We start from the raw sequence: 21672 nt of genomic DNA on the forward strand, positions 1-21672 counted from the left end.
ATTCTAAATCCTTTATAGAAATCTTTTAGAATCCAAGGTATAGTTGAAAATATACATTTATAAGATTGTCAAATTTTCAATCATTCCTATCAGATACCAGGTTTATCCTGGCACTTGCTGTCAGCAAATTCTCAGAGCCAAAGTAAAACATCGATTTGTTTTAAGAAATGGAGGATAGATGAAAGTAAAGTATAGTTTTTTTTAAGTGAATTATTTTTTGAAAAGTATTTTACCCAGTTTCAGGCAATTTTACTATTAAAAAAAAGTGAGCCCCAATGCAGTAAGTGATGCTAAAGATGTAGGTCCTTCAAACGGACTCCCTTTCCAGCTTTCCCGTTTCTGCCAATAGTGTTATTATTTTCCTCATCCACAGCTCAACACCTTAGAGATGCCTTTGCCTTTGCCCATTTCTTGCTTAGTGATAATCAGCTGTCTACAGTGATAACTCATTTTCCTTCTCTATTTTCAGGGCCACTGTCTGGTCTAGGACATGGACACTGCACATGGATAACAGCATGGCATCTGTACCGATCCTCTGGCTCCCTGTCTCTCACTACTTCAGTTATTTCTCACAAGTTGAGACTTTTCTGTGAATACATGACTACTCAGTTGGAGAGTGCTCAAATGCTTTCTGTTGACAATGCCGTGGTTTGAATGTCCCCTCAAAAACTCATGTTAAAATGTAATTGTGACAATAAGAGGTAGGATCTTTAACAAGTAATTAGGTTATGAGGGCTCTGCCTTCATGAATTAATGCCATTATTGTAGGGTTAGTTATCTCAGGTATGAGTTCCTTATGAAAGAATGTTCAGCCCCCATGGTATTTCTGTTTTGCACACTCGCTTGCACTTCTGCCATGGAATGACATAGCACAAAGGTGCTCACAACCTTGGACTTTACAACCTCCAGAACCATGAGCCAAATAAACTATCCTTTATAAGTTATCCAGTCTCTGGTATTCTAATTCAGCAGCAGAAAATGGACTAAGACAGCTGGTCCTAAGAAACAAAGCTGAGAACCTGGACTTTGGTTTCTTCCATTGTAAAATGGCCATGCTGGTCTTAAGGAATGGTTTTCAAACACATGAGCAGCACAAAACATAAAACAGATGAAATATAGAGCCACTCAGATTCAAGTACACAAAGGAACCAAATCCTACCCACTCCCACCATTGCCCCTTTCTCATCTAAAGGACTTGCAGTTTCACACTTGCCAGATCTTTCATTTTTCAAAAGAAGCTAGATTCCAAATCTTCCTCTTAAAATCTAGAGGTTTGTTTAAAATGTTGGTAACTGTGATAGTGAATTGTATGTGTCACCTAGACTATGGTGGCAAGTTGTTTAATCAAACACTGACCTAGATGTTGCTGTGAAGGTATTCTGTAGATGTGGTTAACAACTAGAATTGGCTGACTTTAAGCAAAGGAGACTATCCTCAATAATGTGCGGAGGCCTCATCCAATCAGTTAAGTGCCTTGAGAGCAGAAAACTGAGGTTTCCCAGAGAGAGGGAATTAAGAATTCTGACTCAAGGCCATAAAACAGAAATCCTCTCAGAATTTCTAGCTGGTTGATTTGCCCTACAGATTTCAAACTTGCCAGCTTTCACAATCACATGAGCCAATTCCTTAAAAATCACTGTCTCTTTCTCTCTTTAAATACACATACACACATGTATATGTATGTATATATGTATTCTCTGTGTATGTATGCATGCTTTCTGTACACAGATATAAACATACATATACACATACATATATAGACATATATCTTCTACTGGTTTTGTTCCTCTGAAGAACCCTCCTGATAAAGTAGCCAACTCAAGTTTTTGTGAAACTCTGTGTAAGCCAAACAAAACACATATATGGGCCTAGATCCTACCTCAAGCCACGAGTTTATAGCCTCAGTCCCCCCACAATTCAGCCCATCTCCTCAGGCATTAATGTTTCACCCACATATTCCTACCACTGTACCCCCTTCCATACCAGGGAAGTCTTTCCCTCTTTACTTTCCCAGTCAAATACATTGCTTCCTAAAGGCACAAGGCATGAGCCAAACAAACTTCAAGGCTCTTCTCTCTCAGAAAGATTCTATAATAATTTGACACTATGACGATTTCCACACATTACTTTTAGTTTCTTTTACATTTAGCATTCATAGATTCTATGTAATACTTTATACTATGCTTATTTTTTATGTATTTATTTTTAAAGACAGGGTCTCCCCTGTTGCCTAGGCTGGAGTGCAGTGGCATAACCTTGGCTCACTGCCACCTCAACCACCTGGATTCAAGCAATCCTCCTACCTCAGCTTCCCAAATAGCTGGGACCACAGGCACATGCTACCACACAGGCTAATTTTTGTGTTTTTTGTAGAGACAGGATTTTGCCATGTGGCCCAGGTGAGTCTCAAACTCCTTAGCTCAAGCAATCCACCTGCCTCAACCTCCCAAAGTACTGGGATTACAGGTATGAGTCACCATACCCAGTCTTATGCTATGTTTATAATCTTTTTAAATTGTTCTCAAAATATTATTGCCTTTGTCTCTCAAGTAATAACAAAGATCTAACCTGTAGAGATTGTCTGCCATCATTCAGCAGCTTGTAATGAAAACAAATAGCTCTAGAAATTAGAAGACATGAGGTCTGGTGCAGTGGCTCATGCCTGCAATCTCAGCACTTTGGGAGGCCAAGGCAGGCAGATCACCTGAGGTAGAAGTTTGAGACCAGCCTTACCAATATGAGGAAACCCCATCTCTACTAAAAACACAAAAGTTAGCTGAGCATGGTGGTATGCACCTGTAAAACCAGTTACTCAGAAGGCTGAGACAGGAGAATCACCTGAACCCGGGAGATGGAGGTTGCAGTGAGCCCAGATCACACCATTGCACTCCAGCCTGGTGACAGAGCAAGAAACCATCTCAAGTTAAAAGAAAAAGAAATAGGAAAAGATCCAAGATGGCCCTTTAGGAGCAGCTCAGGATTGCAGCTCCCAGTGAAAGCACAGAGGGTGAGTGGACGCCGCATTTCCAGATGGATCTTTATTGCCCACAGACCAGGAGATTCCCAGGCAGACCCCATGGGTCGCCAGCGTGGCTGTTTTGGCCAGTGCAGCTGTTTCGGCTGGTGCGGCTGTTTTGCAGGCACCCCAGCACGGCAGCTCTCCATACAAAATACACTGGTCTGGTTGCCCTTTTAAGCTGGCAATTGGAGCTCCAAAAATGCAGATTCACCCATTAAATTAAACAGGGGTCTGAAACTGAGAGCCAGGCAAGGAGATTCCCAGGCAGCACCGTTGTTTCAGCCGACACAGTGGGTTGGCGCAAGGGAAATCACACAGATCCCAGTGCCCTTTCAGCAGGCGACTAGAACACCTGAGGGAGTCAATCATTCAACTTAAAAAAAAATAAAAGGCTCTGAGGCAGGGAGCCAGGTGATCAGGCTCAGTGGGTCCCACCCCTACAAAAAAAAAACCAGCAATTGGAAACACTCAGGGTTGACAGTTTCATGGCAAGCACAGCTGAATCCTGGACGGTCCAGCTCTGTCGGGGGGGCCTCCGCCATTACCAAGGCACTCCACCCCTACGGAGGTAGTCCGCCATTGCTGAGGCAGCCTGCCATTGCCGAGGCAACCTGCCATAACAGAGAGAGTCCGCCATTACAGAGGAGGGCCACCATTGCCGAGGCAGTTCTAACCACACCCATATAAACAGGACTGCAGGGAGGTTCATACAGCAGCAGGGCAGAGCCCACAGCAGCTCAGCAAAGCCTCTGCAAGCAGACAGTGACTAGGCTGCCTCCTTGCTGGGCAGGGCAGCCCTGAAAAAAAATAGGCAGCAGCACAACAGATACTCATAAAAAAAGCCCTAACTCCCCAGGACAGAGCACCTGGGTAATAAAAAAGACAGGGTTATGAGTTCTGCTGCAGCAGACGTAAATGTACCTGCTTAGCAGCTCTGAATGAACAATGGAGCTCACAGCTCAGCACTTGAGCTCCTACAAAGAACAGACTATCTCATCAAGCAGCTCTCTGGCCCCCATATATCCAAAGAGTCACCTCACAAAGGACTGATCAGACTGACATTTGGCGGGCATCATTCTGGGACAAAGATAGCAGAAGAAGAAACTGGTAGCAACCCTTACTGTTCTGCAGCTGCTGCAGGTGATTCCCAGGCAAGCAGGGCCTGGACTGGACCTCAGCAGTCCTACAGCAGAGGGGCCAGACTGTTAGAAGGAAAACTAAGAAACAGAAATAACTTCATCATCAACAATCTGGACGTCCACTCAGAGACCCAATCGGAAAATCAGCAACTACACAGACGACAGGTGGATAAATCCACAAAGATGGGAAGAAATCAGCGCAAAAAGGAGGAAAACAAACAAAACCAGAACACCTTGCCTCCTACAAGGGATCACAACTCCTCACCAGCAAGGGAACAAAGCTGGATGGAGACTGAGTGTGATGAAATGACAGAACCAGACTTCAGAAGGTGGGCAGGGAGAAAATTCCGTGAGTTAAAAGAACATGTTCTAACTTAATGCAAAAAAATAAGAACCTTGAAAATAAATTTGATGAAATGCTAACAAGAATGGACAACTTAGAGAGGATTATGAGTGAATTGATGGAGCTGAAAAACACAACACAAGAACTTCATGAAGCATGCACAAGTTTCAACAGCCAAACTGACCAAGCAGAAGAAAGGATATCAGAGGTCGAAGATCAACTCAATGAAATAAAATGAGAAGGCAAGATTAGAGAAAAAAGCACAAAAAAATAATCAACAAAGTCTCCAAGAAATGTGGGACTAAGTGAAAAGACCTAATCTATGTTTGATAGGTGTACCTGAATGTGACGTAGAGAATGAATCCAAGCTGGAAAATACTCTTCAGGATATTCTCCAGGAAAACTTCCCCAACCTAGCAAGGCAGGCCAACACTCAAATGCAGGAAATACAGAGAACACCACAAAGATATTCCACAAGAAGAGCAACCCCAAGGCAAATAATCATCAGATTCACCAGGGTTGAAATAAAGGAGATAATACTAAGGGCAGCCAGAGAGAAAGGTCAGGTTACCCACAAAGGGAAGCCCATCAGACTCACAGCAGATCTCTTGGCAGAATCTCTACAAGCCAGAAGAGAGTGGGGGGCCAATATTCAACGTCCTTAAAGAAAAGAACTTTCAACCCAGAATTTCATATCCAGCCAAACTAAGCTTCATAAGTGAAGGAAAAATAAAATCCTTTGCGAACAAGCAAGTACTCAGAGATTTTGTCACCACCAGGCCTGCTTTATAAGAGCTCCTGAAAGAGGCACTACACATAGAAAGGAACAACCAGCACCAGCCACTCCAAAAACATACCAAATGGGAAAGAGCATCAACAAAATGAAGAATCTGCATGAACTAACGGGCAAAACAGCCAGCTAGCATCAAAATGGCAGTATCTCCAGAACCTGGAGAACACCTGATAAGCAACTTCAGCCAAGTCTCAGGATACAAAATCAATGTGCAAAAATCAAAAGCATTCCTGTACACCAATAACAAACTTAAAGAGAGCCAAATCAAGAATGAACTGCCATTCACAATTGCTATAAAGAGAATAAAATACCTAGGAATACAACTAAGAAGGAACGTAAAGGACCTCTTCAAGGAGAACTACAAACCACTCCTCAACGAAATAGAAGAGGACACAAACAGATGGAGAAACATTCCATGTTCATGGTTAGGAAGAATCAATATCATAAAAGTAGCCATACTGCCCAAAGTCATTTACAGATTCAACACTATCCCCATCAAGCTACCAATGACCTTCTTCACAGAACGAAAAAAAACCACCTTAAACTTCATATGGAACCAAAAGAGAGCCCGCATAGCCAAGTCAATTCTAAGTAAAAAGAACACAGTGGGAGGCATCACACTACCGGACTTCAAACTATACTACAAGGCTATAGTAATCAAAACAGCATGGTACTGGTACCAAAACAGAGATATAAACCAATGGAACAGAACAGAGGCATCGGAGGCAACACAACATATATTCAACCATACAATCTTTGATAAACCTGACAAAAACAAGCAATGGGGAAAGGATTCCCTGTTTAATAAATGGTGTTAGGAAAACTGGCTAGCTATGTGCAGAAAACAGAAACTGGACCCCTTCCTGATACCTTACACTAAAATTAACTCCAGATGGATTAAAGACTTAAACATAAGACCTAACACCATAGAAACCCTAGAAGAAGGCCAGGCGCGGTGGCTCAAGCCTGTAATCCCAGCACTTTGGGAGGCCGAGGCAGGTGGATCACGAGGTCAAGAGATCAAGACCAACCTGGTCAACATGGTGAAACCCCATTTCTACTAAAAATACAAAAAATTAGCTGGGCATGGTGGCACATGCCTGTAATCCCAGCTACTCAGGAGGCTGAGGCAGGAGAATTGCCTGAATCCAGGAGGTGGAGGTTGCGGTGAGCCGAGATCGCGCCATTGCACTCCAGCCTGGGTAACAAGAGCGAAACTCCGTCTCAAAAAAAAAAAAAAAACCCTAGAAGAAAATCTAGGCAAAAGCATTCAGAACATAAGAGCAGGCAAAGACTTCATGACCAAAACACCAAAAGCATTGGCAACAAAAGCCAAAATAGACAAATGGGACCTAATCAAACTCCACAGCTTCTACACAGCAAAAGAAACAGTCATTAGAGTGAATCGGCAACCCACAGAATGGGAAAAAAATTTTTGCAGTTTACCCATCTGACAAAGGGCTGATATCCAGAATTTGCAAAGAACTAAAACAGATTTACAAGAAAAAGACAAACAAGCTCATTCAAAAGTGGGCAAAGGATATGAACAGACACTTTACAAAAGACATACATGAGGCCAACAAACATATGAAAAAATGCTCATCATCACTGGTCATTAGAGAAATGCAAATCAAAACTACATTGAGATACCATCTCACGCCAGTTAGAATGGTGATCATTAAAAAATCTGGAGAGAACAGATGTGGACAAATAGAAACACTTTTACACTGCTGGTGGGAGTGTAAATTAGTTCAACCATTGTGGAAGACAGTGTGGCGATTCCTCAAGGACCTAGAAATAGAAATTCTATTTGACCCAGCAATCCCATTACTGGACATATACCCAAGGGATTATAAATCCTCCTATTATAAAGACACATGCACATGTATGTTCATTGCGGCACTGTTTACAATAGCAAAGACCTGGAACCAACCCAAATGCCCATCAATGATAGACTGAACAGGGAAAATGTGGCACATATACACCATGGAATCCTATGCAGCCATAAAAAATGATGAGTTTGTGTCCTTTGTAGGGACATGGATGAACCTGGAGAACATCATTCTCAGCAAACTGACACAAGAATAGAAAATGAAATACCGCATGTACTCTCTCATAGGCGGGTGTTGAACAATGAGAACACATGGACACAGGGAGGGAAGCACTATACACTGGGGTCTGTTGGGGGGAATAGGGGAGGGACAGTGGAGGGTGTGGAGTTGGGGAGAGATAGCATGGGGAGAAATGCCAGATATAGGTGAAGGGGAGGAAGGCAGCAAATCACACTGCCATGTGTGTACCTATGCAACTATCTTGCATGTTCTTCACATGTACCCCAAAACCTAAAATGCAATTTAAAAAAAAGAAATAAATTCGAAGATACGAATTCCAATCTAAACTAACTCTGCTATGAATTTAAGGCAGAGTGACCTTAAGAAGGTCACCAAGCATCTTTTGGCTGGAGTTCCCTCGTCTGTAAACCAAGATAGAGCTAGTTAATGGTTAAAATGTAACTTATTGGTTATCCTGTGTCAGACTCTGTTCTAGAAGCTTTACATATATTCATTCATTTAATCCTTAGAATTTTATGAGGAGTTACTATTATATAGAATAAATAAAGACATGGAAATGTGAAGTTGCTTGTCAAAGACAGGCTTGCAAATGGAACCAGGATTTAGACCCAGGCAATCTGATTCCTGAGTTCATGTTCCTAACCATTACATTAAACAGAGTCATAATGCATACTGCATGATTCCAAGAAACTCTAAAGTTCAGCAACACTGCTTTTAAATTCACCCTCTTTACTACAAACATAAGGACTCAATAAATGTTTGCTAATATAAATCAAATACTTAATTTCAGGTTTGTTACCATGATGGCTGTCAGGTTGCTTAAGCATGGTGGACTAGATTTGACTGAGACCATTTTCACAGGTCACCAGTTGTATTAGTCCACTTTCACAATGCTGATAAAGACATACCCAAGACTGCACAATTTATAAAGAAAAAGAGGTTTAATGGACTCACAGTTCCACATGGCTGGGGAGGCCTCACAATCATGGTGGCATGCGAAAGGCACCTCCTACATGGTAGAAGGCAAAAGGCACATCTCACATGGTGGCAGACAAGAGGGGATGAAGCAAAAGGGATTTCCCTTTATAAAACCATCAGATCTCATGAGACTTATTCACCACCACAAGAACAGCATGACAGAAACTGCCCCCATGGTTCAATTATGTCCTACTGGGTCTTTCCTACAACATGTGGGAATTATGGGAGCTATAATTCTAGATGAGATTTGGGTGGGGACACAGCAAAACCCCATCATCAGGTTGGATTCTAATCTGAAGGACTTTCAAGCACTGTCTTGGCCTTGAAACGCCTGTCCACATTTCATCCTATATTCAGACTTTAAGTTACTTATGGGTCATATTTTATCAAACACCATTTGTTTCTTGCAAAGTAAGATGTAAAGATGTCTACAGAATTTGTTTCTAAGGCAAATCCTTTAAAAATATATTACATGCTACTACTGATCATATAGTTGGTGTCAAATTAGGCAGTTCCAACTGATCACACAACCCCAGAACATAAGAGGTAGCTTTTTGCCAACAGGAGCAGAAGTAGTACCTTAAAAGATGAGAGTTAACCTGGGTATGGCAGACGCTGTTAATAAAAGTCTCTTTTCTCCCTCTCCCCATGTAGAAGTCTTCAGAAAACAGTTCCCACACCCACCAACAGATTCCAACTTTAAGCACCTGTATGTCTCTGCCCAACAACAAGTTCAGCCCAAGCTTAGGAGAGACCAGAAGTGCCAAAGAATTAATGTGCACAGAAGCAACCCTCAACCAATGAAGAATAAATAATCAACTTCCTTCTCTATCAACAGGTCAGTTCTGATGTATGCTTCACCTATTTTCTTAGAAGATACCAGAGGAATTGAGTCCTAATGCCCAGAGTGGTCATCAATATATCCTTTATTGACTTCTCCCTTCTCTGTCTCACCATCTCATTCTTTCACCAGGCTTCCTGGGATAGTTTCCCAAATAAAAGACTTGCAAATCCTTATCTCAATTTTGGAATCCACCATTTTTAAGGAATTTAAAGTAAAGCACTGAACCTTCCATTCCATATTTGTTCACTCCTATATCTCAGTTTTAGGAGCCGAGATCTTCAAATCAATGTGGCATCATACCCCCCATATCAGCCATTTAATAGTGCTTTGAGTTTGCCACTTGGGGAAGCACCAATTGTGCATGACAATGCTTTGCAACATTGTATAAATTTACTTTGAACACATCACATGCAAGCACAGACATGAAGCAAAATAATTTGGAGCAACATTTTCCAAAATACATTCCAAGGAACAATAGTTTCCACAGAATTTTCAATAAATTTTACTTGAAAAACCATCCTGACAAATAATGTTTGGAAATGATAGGTTACTTACAGAATAGAGGGATATTATATATACCATAATTCTGTTACAAAAAGAAAAAAACACATTTATTTTCTTTTTTCTTTTTTTTTTTTTTTTTTTTTTGAGAAAGAGTCTCACTCTGTCACCAGGCTGGAGTGCAGTGGTGTGATCTTGGCTCACTGCAATCTCTGCCTCTCAGGTTCAAGCAATTCTCCTGCCTTAGCCTCCTGAGTACCTGAGATTACAGGCATGTGTCACCACATCCAGTTTTGTTGTTTGTTTGTTTTTTTTGTATTTTTCGTAGAGATGGGGTTTCACCATGATGGCCTCGATCTTCTGACCTCGTGATCTGCCTGCTGGCCTCCCAAAGTGCTGGGATTAGAGGTGTGAGCCACCGAGCTCAGCCAACGTATCTATTTTCTATACCTGATCTCATCTTCTTCTAAGGCCTTCATTCCACCAACAGGAAAAAAATTAAACTTGCCATTTAAAAGTATCTCAGGGTTACCAATTTTGAAATGGTCTCCTTGGGGTAAATATTTAGCTAAGTCAAAGTTCAAACTCCCAGCTGGGTTTGGTGGCTCACGCCTGTAATCCCAATAACACTTTGGGAGGCCAATGTGGGCATATCACTTGAGGCCAGGAGTTCAGTACCAACCTGGCCAACACAGAGAAACCCTGCCTCTACTAAAAATACCAAAATAATAATAATAATAATAAGTGAGCCAGGCATGGTGGTACATACCTCTAATCCCAGCTACTGGGGAAGCTGAGGCACAAGAATAGCTTGAACCTGGGAGCAGAGGTTACAGTGAGTAAAAATCTCAACACTGCACTCCAGCCTGGGTGACAGAGTGAGACCCTGTCTCAAAACAAAAACAAACAGGTCAAACTCCCTATCAGAGCCTTTTCTCCCCTCTCACAGGGTATCACCCCAAGTACTATCTCAAGGTGGCTTCCAGATACAGAGTCAAGTGCACATATCCTCATGGCAAATGGAGGACAGGGAGGGCACTGTGCTTCATGTGCTGTCCTCTGGATGGTCCTCTATGCCCTTTGCTGAGACAGACCCATCTGCCCACCAAAATTACCTAGAGAGATCTTAAAGAATACAGATCCCCAAGTCCTTTCTCAGGGTGTTTGATTCATGGAAATTGGAGGGAAACCTAGGAACCTGTGTTTTTAACAAGTTTCCCAAAGGGTTTTGATGTAGCCAGGACATAAACTGGCATTTGTGTACCATTAGCATACCCCACCCTGTTTCCTACCAAGCTTTGAACTTCGTGCTATACTGTGAAGTAGACTCATAACCCATTATCTCACATTAAGGGGTATATACACGATGTGGTACTGTCATCATCTCTATTCATTTTGAGGCATATGGGGGCAAAGAATATAAGGTATCCACAGTGAATCTTAACACTGTTAGCAAACATACTGATACTGCAATTTAAATATGGTAATCACAGAATTTTTAAAACAGAACTGAGGAGACAAAAGGAGAAATAGGATCATCTATTAATTCCAGTTATTTCAATACCATTAAGAAGGAGGAGGTTCTAAGAAAAGCCACACAAAATCCCTGTGGGAAATGAGAAGTAGTTTCATACAGAAAGATAAAAAGATTTAAATATAATTTACCTTTACTTTAAAAAAGTATCTAAGCCCTGAAAATTATATCTCATTTAAAACCTGCTGATAAAAGAAATTTGCTAATATTTTTCTATAATTATGTGCCTTAAACATTACATATATTAGTTGTCTCTGTAGTGTTTTTATAATAAAGGAGTTTATAACACTACACTATTGAAGCATTTTTAAATTAAGTATCGCATTAAAGAATAAATATGATTTTTATATCACTTAAAGTTGATTTCAACTAAATTTCCACCTCCAAGAAGTTCTTACATTTCAAACCCTAACAAGTGAAATTCAACCTTATAAAGATCTGATCCAAAATACGTCAGCCTATTTTTTCAAGAATAATCTTTTGTATCAATCAGAACATACTAATTGGATTGATGGTCACAAACAACCCCAAGATTTCAACAGCTTGACCCACCAAATGTGTATTTCTTGCTGAAAAACATGTCCAACAAGGGTCAGCTGGGGGTTCTTCTGACCCCAATCTCTCAGGAGCCAAGTAAACACAGTTCCATCACAAGGGCTTCCAAGGTCTCCACAGCAGAGGGAAGGAAACATGGCAAATTGTGACAAATTTCTGCTCATGTTTTATTGGTCAAAGTAAATCACATCATCAAATAGATGGGAGAATACAGTCTCCCACCCTAAGTTCAAAGAGGTGGGAGAATACAGTCTCTCCTCCTGCCCTCTTGCAGGAGAACTGGAGTGCCCATGACAGGCCCAACTGACTACCACACTTGCCTTTGCTTTTCATTTCCTCTGTAATAATCCACACTGTCCCCCTGAGTGGGACTCATATTATCAATCCAATGAATTAATATTATCATACCACCAACAACAAATATTGAATTCTTTTATAACTATGATATTAAAGAAAAGTTTCCTTTCTTTTTCTTAAAAGGAGTATGCCTAGTACATCTAATTTGGGCAGAGTCAGGGTACTACATGTAAGTTTTTTTAAAAAAGAGAAGTTGGTAGCCGGGCCGTGGCAGAGATGACTAGTTATTCACCAAAGACCAAAGCCCTGTCTCCACCCTATCCCCACCCCCACCATAGGGTAGAGTCATTGCTGAGCTGCAACAGGAGCTATATTTCTCTGACCTCCATCCTCACAATAGGCAATGAAATGTTGATGGAAGCGGCATTTACCACTGTCAGACCCAGCCCTAAACCTCCTGCACCATCCTCCACTCTCATCTTCTGGTCAGGTATTGATGTCTGAGGCTTCCTTGAAAGCTACATGTTGAAGAGGGCAGAGCCCCTATCATCCCAGTCTCCAAATGACTACATCATGCAGATTCCCACCAGTCTCCCTTCCTGCTGACAGTACATATAAACCTATTACAAAAATAGTTTCATTTTTAACATTCATGAAAATAAACTTCTATTATAATAAACTTTAATAGTGATGGCATAGAATAAATTGGCAAAACACTTCAAAGTGTGAATTTTAAAAGTTTCTGGGGGCTGGTAGCAGTGGCTCACGGCTGTAACGCCAGCACTTTGGGAGGCTGAGGCAGGAGGATCACTCGAGGTCCAGAGTTCAAGACCACCTTGGCTAACATGGTGAAACCTTGTCTCTACTAAAAATACAAAAATTAGCCAGGCATGGTAGCAGGTGCCTGTAGTCCCAGCGTCTTGGGAGTCTGAGACTCAAGAATGGTTTGAATCTGGGAGTAAGAGGTTGCAGTGAGGTGAGATCGCACCACTGCACACAAGCCTGGGCAACAGAACAAGGCTCTGTCTCACAAAAAAGAGAAAAAAAAAATCTGGGGTTAGCCTTGACAATGACAAGTACTAACAACGTAATCCCGTAGCTACCTATTAATTTCTCTTCATTTTAGGTATATTCTCTGGGTTACCGCACTGCCTGATTAGAACAGAATTTCCTGGCAAGTGAAGGAAGAATTTCATCGTTGTAGAACAGTTTGGAAAAGGCGACAGGGTAGGACTGCCAGTTTCCAGTTTTGTAAAAGCCTTTACTTATCACTACCACTCAACATAGAGACAAGATATAATCATAACATCAATGACTGTCTAAGGCTGGAAGGCTATAAGTCTAAGTGTCTCATGATAGAAGTAATGCATAACACACGAAATTAGATATAGGCTGGTACTTAAATTTTATCATATTCATGAAGTTATATTAGCTATAGTAGGTTTTGGCAAACATAATGCTATGGGTTTACCAAACCTATTTTCTTTTCCCTCTGGGCACACAGATAGGCTGTATTTTCCGGCCAATCCCATGGCTATACGGGTCATGGTGACAGTCGGGCCAATAGAAAATGGGCACAAAAATGGGAGCCATTCTCAGACCGAATGGAGGACTCAAGGACCAAGGGAAAAGCAGAATCACTAACTAGAAGGAGGCAGGTCCAGAATGAATTTTTCGAACAGCTCCTTCCACCCAATCTGCATGGGACTACAGGGTGAGAAAGAAACATGCCTCAGATTTTGTTATAGCGATCAGCACAGTTGGCATAGACTAATGAATGTAACTATTGCATTTGTCTCAGAGAACTATGTGAAAGACAAAAACTGGCGGGGGTGGGGGTGGAATGTTACCTATACTTGAATAAAGCCGTTATTTTAAAAAGAAAGCGGGGTGTCTTTAGAGATGTACTGTATTCCTTCACTTACTCCCAGTTCCACTCAGCTCAATTTGGTTCTTGGTAGTTACTTACCAATGTCTACAAATGAAGGCCATGTTTCTTGCCATGGCCTTCTCAGGAAAACCATGACTTGACCACAGCCCACTCTCTCTGAGCCTCTCTCCCATTCAAGGCTACCCGAGTGAATGAATTTCTCTCTTCTGAACTGTGGCTGCCTTATACTATTCCCTCTCTGGAATGCTCTTTCCCCTCACCCCTGCCTAGCTAAATTGTGCTGTTCTCCTTGCCACTCCTACTGCGGCCTACTGCAGCCTTTCTGCCTCAGCTGGAAAAGGCAGCATCCTGCTGTGACTCCTGCAGCCCTTTCCCTGTATAGCCCTGAGGACACATCTTACATGCCATGTATGATGACACGTGCATACATCTTCTCTGCCCTGCTAGGTTTCAGGTTCCTTACACCAGAAACTCCATGTGCCATTACATAAGATATTCAATAATGAATGCTAAATGAATGCATGAACACAATGCACTCATTGCATTCATTTATTGCATAAGTCAATGAATAATTGAATGGAATTCCACAATGTCAGCTTGAATGGGAGATCCGTTTCCCTCGAAGTAAGTCTGAATTACCCATGGTCTCCAGCTAATAGAAACATAAAGCCACTGTGCCAAGGGCAGCGCTTGTTAGAGGCAGACCCAACAATTCCAAACTGGACTCCAATTGAAACATCAAGGTTCACATGGAAAGGAGTCTGCAAGAATGTAGCAGGAAAAGCAGGGTGGGGTGGGCAGAGAACACTTTTAATTGTTTAAGAAAGTATGACCAGGAGTGGTGGCTTATGCCTATAATCCCATCACTTTGGGAGGTCAAGGCTAGAGGATCACTTGAGGCCAGCAGTTCGAGACCAGCTTGGGCAACATAGCAAGACCCCATCTCTATGACAAATTTAAAAATTAGCCTTGCGTGGTAGTGCACCACCTCTAGTCTCAGGTACTTGGGAGGCTGAGGTGGGAGAATTGCTTGAGCCAGGAAGGTGGAGGCTGTAGTGAGTCCTGTTTGTACCACCACACTCCAGCCTGGGAGACACAGTGAGACCCTGTCTCAAAAAAAAAAAAAACAGGCATGGGAAGTAGCTTAAATCTTAGGCATTTGTGATTAAAAATAACTTTAGGTAAACCTATTTTTTGATGTTTACATACATAAAAGTGATCATCAAATGCACTAGCTTTGTATGTGCCAAGCTTCATGAACTTCCACAAACTGATTATAAGCTAGGCTGGCACCCCATCAAGAAACTACCAGCAATCCAGAAGCTCCTCCCCTTCAGGTTGTACATATTTTAAATGAAAAGGAGGCAAGAGGAGAGAGGGAGAGAACGAAAGAGGCTTGAGAATGGAGACTGCTCAGACATTTATTCGCAAAGAAAATGAGAAACGCTATGGAAGGAGTGGGGCACACCCCGGGGAACTCGAGCCCTCGCTGAGACACGCCCTGCAGGGCATTTCCTGATCTACAATAATTCTCACATGATTCAACAATCACACACAATGGGTAATTCCAGAAAATGCAGGCCAAGCTTTGGAGGCAAAGAGGATTCCTTGTAGGTATAGAGCAAGGCAGGTAGAGATCCCTCCCTGTCCTGCCCCAGGTTCCTGCGGGGGCAGATGCCATGGCCCGCCAGGTCCTCATCTACCCATTGCAGAAGAAAGCAGTGCAGAGGCTACTGGAATAAAGTTGACTTTTGCTTAGAAGGAGGAGGAGGTGCAGGGCCATGGCCTCACAGTGGCCTGGCTCGCCCTCCTGAGGGACAGGAAAGCACTTGGCTCCTGGCCAGCCCCGCCACCCGCTTCCCACACCCAGCCTGCTGCGTTCCTGTGCCCTTTTTCTGAACCTGGAGAGGCGGGGCACCCTCTTGGCGTCCTTCCAGCTGGATGTGACTCCTGCCAGACTCAAAGCTGAGAACCCAGGGCTTTGGAAGAAACAATGTTCCCTAAGACGGCCTGAGAAGCAGCTCCTATTATAATCTCACTTCCAGCCTCAGGACCAGTGATTTGAGAGCAGACTCCATCCAAGCTAGTCTACTCAGTCTTCCTCTCTCCTAGGACCTTCAGCTATGCTCTTGAACAAGAAAAATCCTATGAGGAAGAAAACATATTTGGTTCAGAAACTACTCCCTTATTGCAGTCAGCTTTGTCTTTGTCAGGATCATGGTGTGTGTGAGAGAGGTGGATGAGACAGGTAGGTAAGTGATTAGATAGGTGCATAGGTAGGTAGATAAAATTCCTTAGCAGCATGTAGGTAGTTCTGAAGGCAGGGACTCAGGGACGGGTCTGGATGTCCATTCTATGGGAGGATTTCTTGTTCACAGGACATGGTACTGGCAGTCTTTGGTCTTATATTTCCATCAATATTAGAATGGAAACAACAAAGAAAACTACTAAATTGGACCAAATAAGAGCTATAAAGGAAATGTTTCTAAAGCACTGTGATTCCTTATAATGTTAATCAAACTAGGTTCCCTCCTAAATTCCACACCATACAGACCATTTTCCTCCCAATTTTCACACTGCAAGATTTGCATAAGAGGCAGATTGGAGAGTTTTAATTTAGGTGGTTAAATAGAAGGGAGAGGCTGTCTGGGTTTCGGTTAGCCTAGGAGACTTTGGAAATATCACTTAGTACTCCCATTGCTTCCTGTAAATACAAAGGAGTCCACTGGCTTCCAAAAAGAGAAACTATATACAAACTAACCATCCCACCAAAATTTATCAAGGCCCTAGCTTTGTATGTGCCAAGCACTGTATTAAGCTCTGGGGAATGCAGTGAGTGAATAGAGAGCAGTCACTCAGAGAATCTAGTCTGGTAGAGGAGGCAGCGAAGTCACCAGCTATCCTCTCCCAGGGAGAAGTGCCATGATGTCTGCCACTTACCAGCTGTGGGACCTAGGACAAGCCACTTAACTTCTTCTTTTAGCACCTGTAAGTAGGGATAATATGTAGTGCCCCTCTCCTTAGAAGGATGTGAGGATCAAATAAAGGAATGTACTAAGGTTCTTAGATCAATGTAAGATTCACAGAAAGAGTTTATGAGCCAGGCACATGGTTCACGCCTGTAATCTCAACACTTTGGGAGGCCAAGGCAGGCAGATGACTCGAGCCTAGACCAGCTCAGGCAACCTGGCAATATCCCATCTCTACTAAATATACAAAAAAATTAGGTGGTAGCTCACCACTAAGGAGGCTGAGATGGGAGGATCACGTGCCCGGGAGGTCAAGGCTGCAGCGAGCTGAGATTGCACTATTGCATTCCAGCCTGGGTGACAGAGTGAGATCCTTCCCTAAAAAAGAGTTTGTACTTGTTGGTAAAGATATTATTATCATAGTGGTTACTACTGGGTGAAAGCTTCCCTAACCGTATGCTTTCCTGACCAGAAAGCCCTCTTAGAGGTTACTCACTCTGAGGACCAATGAAGCAAGAGCTGGTCAAACGGCTGAGGGGGTGAAAGAAGGGGAAGGGAAAGGAGAGAGAATGAGGAAGGGGATAGAATATAGGGATAGGACACAGAGACACAGAGGTGTGGAGGAACACAGAAGGTATGAGAGTAGAAATTGGTGGAATTCAATCATGAAAGGGATTTGGAAGAGGAGAATCTGGAAGAGAGGGTTAAGGATAGTTCATAAGGAATAAATCATAAAAGGTCTGAAGTACTATGCAGGCCAGGCACGGTGGCTCACACCTGTAATCCCAGCACTTTGGGAGGCTGTGGCTGGTAGATCACTTGAGGTCGGAAGTTCAAGACAGCCTGGCCAATATGGTGAAACCCTGTCTCTACTAAAAATAGAAAAATTAGTCAGGCATGGTGGTGCATGCCTATAATCCCAGCTACTCAGGATGCTGAGGCAGGCGAATCACTTGAACCCGGCAGATGGAGGTTGCGATGAGTCAAAATCATACCACTGCACTCCAGCCTGGGTGACAGAGCTAGACTCTGTCTGAAAAATAAAAAATTAAAATTTAATAAAAATAAAGTATCATGCAAAGGAATTTGGATTTTTAACAACTAATTTATAGAAATCTTTTCCAGGATTTGGAAAAGTAAGTTAAACTTATTACTATGTATTGGCAAAGTTTAACTAAACAAGGAAACAGAAAAATGTGCTCAATGGTCAGTTTCTGATACTAAGAATGGAGAACGAAGTGGAAGGTCCCACAGGGACCTAGATCTGGCTGAAGGTCCACAGAGTTGTGTTGACTGTGACTGATTTCCCATAGCTTCTTTTCTCAGAACCTGAAGTGGCTCCCTTCCACTTCAGGTTAATAATAGCCTACATTCCTAACGGCATCAAGGCTGTGGTAGAGTCTCCTACAATCCTCCCTAAGCCCATTTGTCCTTACAGTCAGAGCCCTGACAATTGGTTCTGGTATCCACACTCTCTAGCCAGCCTGGAACTCAAGGGGCAAATCCTGATTAGCTTAAACCATTCACATAATTCTATCCCCTTTCCTACTGATTGGCTGAGGTATCGATGGGCACTTGCTGCAATTCTGGCCAGAGACATAAGGGAAACTAGAAGACCTTTGGGAAAGTCTTCCTCTCTCTGAAAAAGAAACACACAAGATGACATGACTCTTCTTCCTCTGTGTCATGTTGGTGTGTGATACCTGGAATTGTGTACCTTCTAGAGTCATCTAACATAATATCTTACATAGTACAGTAAGGTAAGTTTTTGTTCCATTGAAAATTGAAGATTTATAACAACTTCCTATGAAATATGTAGGGTGGTTGCTATCCTTTGGTAGATTAGGAAGCCAAAAGAAATGTTTGACAAATGTAACTGGCATATATGAGGCCTAAAGAATGTGAAGGAATAAACCTAGGTCTCATGAATATGTGTGTTTCTACAATACCAGGATGTTTCTCCTAAATCTTACCAAATACAGACCAAAAAATATCAGGCACAGCTTCATAAAGGTTTGCCTTTGTGCCCAGACAACAAAGCAAGGTATGAAGGTGAACTCAACTGTTACATTAGATTAAAATGCCTTTTTGCATTTTTATCACAATATATAAACCATCTGAAGCTGAGCTAAAAATATATATATGAAAAGATGGATGATTATGTTTTTTCAGTATGAAAGATTCCCTCAAGTCTGAGCGACATAGCTACTCCAATAGTAAATAACCAGTAACAGAGCTTCCCAGCCAGCATGCCAAAGGGGTGAGGGCTTTGGGGATGCAGCTGTTGTCTCACTCTTTGTGGGGCCTTCTCAAGTCACCCCAGTGTGCATACACATACCACTACTATTTACACGTGCCAAGACGTGAAATTCATATGGGAAACACACACTTGTCTTGTCATGTGTCTCCCCATCTCTCATACTGCTCTTTCACAAACTCTCCATTTCAGTGAACTGACCTGTTCACTGTTCCCTACTTGCCTTCTGGCTTGAGGACCTGCCCCTGTGATTCCTCTTGCCTTGAAACTCAGATCTTCCCCTACATATTTAAAACAAAAATTTTAAAATCCCACCCAAAGTGAACTCCTCCAATAAACTTACATAATGAAAGTTATATCATACAGTTAAACCACTTGGACTGCATATGCTAACACATTGCACATGTAATTCTGTCCTCTGCATGTTTTGTCTCTCCAAGTATAACATAAATAATTTCTCTGAAGGCCATTGCAAAGAGCCTTGCTCATAACAAATAATTCACTTCTCATGTCTATTTATCAATACTTCCTACTGTGTTCTTATTTTCTTAACTGTTCTATCTTGTCATTGCTGTGATAATTTATGTGATATAGAAGGTGAGAGCCTTTGTGTTTTTTCCCCAGCCACAGTGCACTGTATGTCTACAGATTCACAGAAGGGAAAAATAATAAATATATTATTAAAACAGGATATTAATGAGGACTGAGGATCTTCTAAATATTCTGGAGATGGAGATATAAAATATTCTTACTTGTAAAGGATGACTCTGCCTGAAGGAAGTATCCACAGAGGAAGGAAATCTTTGCCATTACTTCACCCTGGGAGCATTTACTACAGATAGTCAAATTTTAGCGGCTATATTAAGATTTAGGGAAGAGCAGGGTACTTTTAATCTCAAACCACCAATAAACCTGACGTATTTGCAAGTTTATCATAGAACAGAAAATCCTTTGCATAATCAAACTTAGCTGAACTGTTCCTTCAGAATCAGGAAGGGCCAAGAGGCTGAGGCTATCATTTCTGGAATAAGTGTGTGTGTGTGTGTGTGTGTGTGTGTGTGTGTGTGTGTGTGTCCAGTGCCAGATTGGGACTTGGCCCCCTGGAAGTGACTGAGCCAGGACAGGGAAGGGATCTGCTGAATGGTTTGGGGACAAAGCTGGCCAAACTCATGGTCTCTCTGAAGTCAGCCCTTCTACTCTCAAACCTCCTCCCACTCCACCCACCCCAATAAACCCTCCCACACATTCTCGGTAAAACACAGTTTGACAAGCTCTCACATCATGACTTGGTGGCTACAGTGTGTTGATCTTCCCTCTGGACCAACACAGAAGGCAAGCATTGACACTTCTAAAGCTGCCAGCCTCCTAAGGGAGTATTCCTATATAGGAATATACTTTGGGAAGCTGATAAGCCCCTTCTAAATATTTGAGAGGCAGCCTTTGAATTAAATGATTTGCCTGCTAATGTCAACTATTAGAGTGCTATTTAAAAGTTAAAATCCACGGGGCATATGTAAAAGGAATTAAGTCAAATCAATCATTTACCTTGATATCAGAGTAATTCAGAGGAACTCTTAGTTACATACCTCCAAGAGACTTGTGAGGCCATCTCCATCCTATCTGCTGTCCTTGAAGCTCAGCTGGAGTCCTTGAACACCCAGGTTGCAGGATGAACTCTAGTATAGGAAACTCTTGAGCTGGAGGGGAGGGGGCACTGGTTCAGGTTGCTTAGAGGTTCTGCAAAGAACTGAGGTCACCTGAACAATACAAAGCTACCCTAAACATGATTTAGGATGGCCTTTCTATTCATTCTCTACTCCCATAGGAATCAGGAGCCATCTCCCAAAATGGAAACTGCCTGATGGTATAACAGTGTTCAGTTCCCCAATTTCCCCATGATACCAAATATTTCCCAAGGATACCAGATATTTTCCCATGACACTAAATATTGCCCCCTTGATACCAGATATTTTGTCTGCAGTCAATTGATCAATCATTGTTGACAGTAAGGCTCCATCCTCAACACATGACATTTTCTGAAGCATTAATTTTTGTTTCAATAGTTGATACTTGTTTGGAATATACTGTATTACAATGTAGTGGTACTAAGCATTAAAATCAAAATACCTTATTATTCATCTTTCAATTTTAATACTTTTAGCATTTCAACCATTATTTGAAGGGTTACTTACTGCAGTATGTCACATTTATATACATACACATGCACATGCTGCAGTGCTTTCAGTCTGAGCCAGTGATATTTTAGGCCCCAAATGCTCTGAAAAAATAGAGAAAGCTCTCACCAAGCTAAGGAAGTGAGCTCCCAGACTGTGCCTTTAAAAATATTCAGCTTGATAACTTAGTCCTCAAGATGACTAGGTTTCTCTTCCCCCACTCCCCAGTTAGTGTACAAACAAGGATTCATTTGAATTCCCAGGAAGGGAATGAGTTTAATTTGACTGGTAAAAGTCTTCCTAATA

This window comes from Callithrix jacchus, chromosome 11 (assembly GCF_049354715.1).
Source record: "Callithrix jacchus isolate 240 chromosome 11, calJac240_pri, whole genome shotgun sequence".
In the NCBI taxonomy this organism is placed as follows: domain Eukaryota; kingdom Metazoa; phylum Chordata; class Mammalia; order Primates; family Cebidae; genus Callithrix; species Callithrix jacchus.